The following is a 5,380-nucleotide window of genomic DNA, read 5'->3' on the forward strand; positions in this document are numbered from 1 at the left end:
TCTGAGGCGAAATCCGCGTCCGCGTATTTTTCAATATAAGCTCTTTTCAGAATATTTCCGCCTTCCATGAAATCACAAGATATTACCGGACTCAAACAATGAATGATGACTTTACATTTTTAATCTTTACTTACCATAAACCGTCTTTCACTCGCACTCACTTCCATCTGAAGACGCTGAGAAAATGGCGGCTTCTCGCACTGGTGTCGTCGAGATACGTCAGATGTTAACGTGACGTGCGTGCTCTCTTTCACATCTGCGTTCCCAACCCAGCACCGCTGGGTTATTGATCAAGACCAATTTTCAACCCAAAATTGGGTTAAAACAACCCAACGTCCTTACCCAGCGGTCTCAACCCAGCATTTGGGTTGAAAAAACAACCCAGCGGTTTTTAGAGTGTAGGGACCCGGTATCGCATAGAGAACTTGCACCGGCCCGTCACAGTCTCACGGACACAAACTCGTCAGTTCTGATCTTAGACAGAAGGTGCAGGGTAAATATCTACCTTAATGTTGGCCGCGCTCTGCTTGCTCATAACAAAAAGCATAGTTTTTGTATATTCAGGCAGTGATAGTCAGAAATCGAAAAAGATCTCAGACGATGTGTCCCATGCTCCATTCATTGAGCCGTCCGTATGATCTATCCTGAACACAGATTTGTGGTAATACCAGACTCCCCTTTAATCTACTAGAAATAATGAGTTCAGAAAAGATCAGAATAAATCAAATATAACATTTTATTTGGCAGGTAAGAATGTATCATGCCAATTACATAATTAAACAATTAGAAGCCAATTCAGAATTAATTCAGTTCCAATTCAGATAAATACATAACATCAATTTATCAAAGATGAAGGGAGGGAGAGGGGGGTTGTAAATAAGCAAGGAGGGGAGTTTGGGCAAGGTGGTGTCATTTGCTCTGTTTGAAGATCTCTTCTCCAGATTAATTTGATTGTTTTGTTGCATGGCATCTGTTTTGTGCGAGTTCCTGTAATTTGGTTTCATGGGGAAAAGCATTTTGGTTCTTACATAGTTTCCTGATACAGTGTTCTTGATATGGGAAAGGGGTAACTCTGTGAATTAACTCCATGTGTATATATATCCACTGTATTTTATGAACCTAGACCTTTTGAAGATGGTAACACAGAAGACTGTGGAGACATGATTTAATTATTCATTGCACATATGCCTGTGGATACAAATATGATTATTCTGGTGGCAATATTGTCAGAGAAACCTAAACATCTGTGCCCTGAACATCTGCTTATTCTTGCTCTTGACTACAAAACACAAACTCACATTGACCAGATTTGTCAGATAAGGAACATACAAGGGTATCAGGCTCCTCCTCTACAGGTCACATGAAAATATTACTAACGAGAAGTTGTTTGCAGAACCAAAAGTGGAAGAAAATCTGAACAAATATGAGCAGCTCGACTCCTGGTTCATCTGTATTTCTTGCAACAGCTTGTTTTAATATAAATGTGTTGATTTATAGATATTGTTATTCATTACACACATATATTGAGACTGTTTTGAAATGTCCATCTTTGTTCTCCAGGAGGGATTTTCATGGGGTTCTTGTCATCGGTCTGTATTCAGATTGAAAATGGCGACAGGGCCTGAAACACTTCCTGGTATGAGACTGTTTACTCTGTTAAAGCAAAAGGACAAAAGTACATTTGTTTGTATTGTCTTAGTGTTAATATTTCATTTCGTTTTTAGTTTGGGATAATGTTCTTCATTTGTTTCCTCTAAATGTCATTTGACCTGACTCACAATTTTTAAGTTTTTAAGTGATGTGTGAGTTCTGTTGTCTTTCTCATGTGTGATAGCAAAGGATATTTCATTTTAAATGTGTGGAAATATAATACACTTGGCTTGACCTTATTTTACAATCAAACTCCATATTTTCTGTCTATTTCAGAGATGCTAGTGATCAGCAGCTCCAGTCCAGATGATGCAGTGATCCGGATTTGGGCAGAAACTCTTCTGGGAAAAGCTCATCTGGAAACACAATACTGGGAGAAAGAAAGTTTAAAGTAAAAAACATAAGAAGAAAAATTAGTTGGAAGTGTGTGAGGGTCAAACTCAAATCGGTGGGAAGCAGGTTGCTGTGATTGATTGTCCAGATCTACTGGATCCAGGTCTGAATAATATTAAAACTACAAAAGCAGTTCAATCAAGAGCAGCGAGTGATTACCTGTTTTCTTTTATTGTTAGATTAACATTAATGCAACAGACAACCTATAATTCTGTGTATATTTCTATATTTATCGGGGTCACGTGCTGCCGGAAGCGAATGGAGGAAAGGTGTACAAATAAAGATCATTTTTGATGTTTCAATGTTTTTCGATTACTATTTGGAGCATTGGGATCGCTAGATGAGGGCTTAATGAACTCATTTTTGTGAAAACCTCAAACTCGACCACTTGTTTTGCCTTTGGCTAGCTCTTAATTAGCCCGTGCGTCATTCCGACTCATTTTGCCGGACTTTATGATAATAAACTCAGTGAAGACAAAATTATAACCGAAATAGGTAAATGCATAACATTATCATTTCCAGGACCACACGCTTTTATTATTGTCATTAAATTGGGTTGATTCACTGAGGAGGAGAAAAACACAATAAAAGAGCTGAAAGAAGTGTTTGGAGAACAGATAGAAAATATTCCATGATCATCTTCACCCATAAAGATCAGTTAGAGAAGAAAAATATGACCATTGAGCAGTTTCTACAGGAAAGTGATCCAGATCTTAAAGAACTTGTACAAAGTTGTGGAAACAGATTCTTCTGTCTGGACAATGAGTCTGCTGGTTACCCACAAATCAAAGATCTGATCAGTAAAATAGAGACTATGGTGGAAGAAAATGGAAGCCACTTTACAAATGACATGTTTGAGAAAGCAGAGAAATACATTCAGGAGATTCAGAAGCAAAACTTACATGAGAAAGTGAAGCAGTTCAAAGAGAAGAACAAACGGGTCAATCAATCAGAATGGCAGAAAATGTACAGGCGTTTAGTTGAGGAATCACGACGAGAAGCGCTGCTTGGTGCCATTGCTCATCTCTACATAGAATTTATTTCGAGTTTCACAATTTGAGTTGAATTACTGAAATAAATGAACTTTTCCACGACATTCTAATTTATTGAGATGCACCTGTAGAGTTCAGTGAGAGACTCAATAATGATCAAACGCTAAAACTTAGACTTTGGGCTTTTTTCTTGCTAATTAATTTTCTTCTTGTTCTTCATCTATGAAATCAGATCTGACCTAAAATGAAGCTTAACGATCCTTTATTGGCATATTTTGCTTATAGAAGCTTACTTTATGTGTCAAATTTCATACACAGAAATGTTATACAATAGTCTCTGCGATACAACAATACACAACTACATTACATTCATCTGAGCAGGACTGAATCTATGACACTCAATCAGTGTTGTTCAATCACATGACTCTTTGTTAATCTGCTATCTGATTCGTGAATGTTAATTTCATTATATCTGTATTTAGAGTAAATACACTTCAGCGAGGAATGAACGAAAGGAATATCAGAATATGAAATTAATAAATGCTTAAATGACATTTGATTCAATATTGTTTGTAAGTTCATTGGTTAATGACTTATATTACTTTTCTCCGGCTGCTGTAACTGTGTGTTTATGAAGCACATTCATTATGGCCAAAAAAAAAATGGCAAGATGAGAGGGTGGCCCAAAAACAGAGTGTCGCCTCTCGCGCTCCCCCACGTCAGGACCAGGGGTCTAAACAGTGCTCTGGGTCGGGGGTTCAAAGCCTAAACCAGATCTAAGAACTATTCTGGAGGCTAAGAAGTCCTCGACGAAGAAGTCCTGACGCCAGTGCCTCAGGACTTCTGAGGGCAGGCCCCTCTGGGGAAGAGCGGGGTTCACCGCATTACACGGTGCCCGTCTCTCCTCAGTGCCCTCAGGAGATCGTTCTGCACACTGAAATGTTATGCAATAGTCTCTGCGATACAACAATACACAACTGCATTACATTCATCTGAGCAGGACTGAATCTATGACACTTAATCAGTGCTGTTCAATCACATGACTCTTTGTTAATCTGCTATCTGATTCGTGAATGTTCATTTCATTATATCTTTATTTAGAGTAAATACACTTCAGCAAGGAATGAACGAAAGGAATATCAGAATATGACATTAATAAATGCTTAAATGACATTTGGTTCAATATTGTTTGTAAGTTCATTGGTTTCATCTTTAGTTTGGGTCTTAATGACTTATATTACTTTTCTCTGGCTGCTGTAACTGTGTGTTTATGAAGCACATTCATTATGGCCAAAAAAAAAATGGCAAGATGAGAGGGTGGCCCAAAAACAGAGTGTCGCCTCTCGCGCTCCCCCACGTCAGGACCAGGGGTCTAAACAGTGCTCTGGGTCTGGGGCTTCAAAGCCTAAACCAGATCTAAGAACTATTCTGGAGGCTAAGAAGTCCTCGACGACGAAGTCCTGACGCCAGTGCCTCAGGACTTTTGAGGGCAGGCCCCTCTGGTGAAGAGCGGGGTTCACCGCATTACACGGTGCTCGTCTCTCCTCAGTGCCCTCAGGAGATCGTTCTGCCAACCCCGCCGATGCTACAGGGCGCAGCGGTCTCCCGTGAGCACTTCTCTCAGCTACTGCCCGGAAACATAGTGGTACTAAGAGGCTCGCTACCTCTGCGGTGGTCTCTAGAGCAGCTAGTTCGGCTGTCCCCTGCCGGTGTGCCGCTTCAGGGCACTGAGCTAGCCACTCTGATTACACCAGAGGTCAGTCTCGAGAGACTGAATCCCTTAGTAGACTATTTTTGCAGTGTGGAAACTACTGCCAAATGTGGGTCCTGCACACTGTAGAGAGGGGCTACAGAATCCAGTTTGGTTCTCCTCCACCTCCTCTCAATGGGGTCCTTCCCACCCTGGTGGGTCCCGAGCAGGCTCTGGTAATGGAACAGGAAGTAGATACTCTCTTGAGTAAGGAGTAGTGTTGCTTTCGTCAACGAAAATTATGACAATATCGTCGTCAACGAACCTTTATCACGTGACGAAAACGAGACGAGACGCAACGTAAATGCTGGTCATGTGACGATGACTATAATTAAATGTATAATGCAATATTGAATAAAAACGAGACTAAATGTCTTTTCATTTTCGTTGACCAAAACGAGACGAAACGAAATGTTATAACGTTATTTCGTCTCGTTTAGCCGCGTTATTATTATTATTTTGCAGTATTTCTGTTTCCTGTGTCTCACGTGTCTCCCTGCATCAGGTCGCACTGCGCAGACACAGGCGACGTCACTTCCTCAAGCCACACTCGCGGCACTCGCGGCATCAGTGTTTCCCAACCGGGGTGCCGTGT

This window comes from Sinocyclocheilus anshuiensis, unplaced genomic scaffold, assembly GCF_001515605.1.
Source record: "Sinocyclocheilus anshuiensis isolate Anshui unplaced genomic scaffold, SAMN03320099.WGS_v1.1 scaffold3273, whole genome shotgun sequence".
Classification (NCBI taxonomy): domain Eukaryota; kingdom Metazoa; phylum Chordata; class Actinopteri; order Cypriniformes; family Cyprinidae; genus Sinocyclocheilus; species Sinocyclocheilus anshuiensis.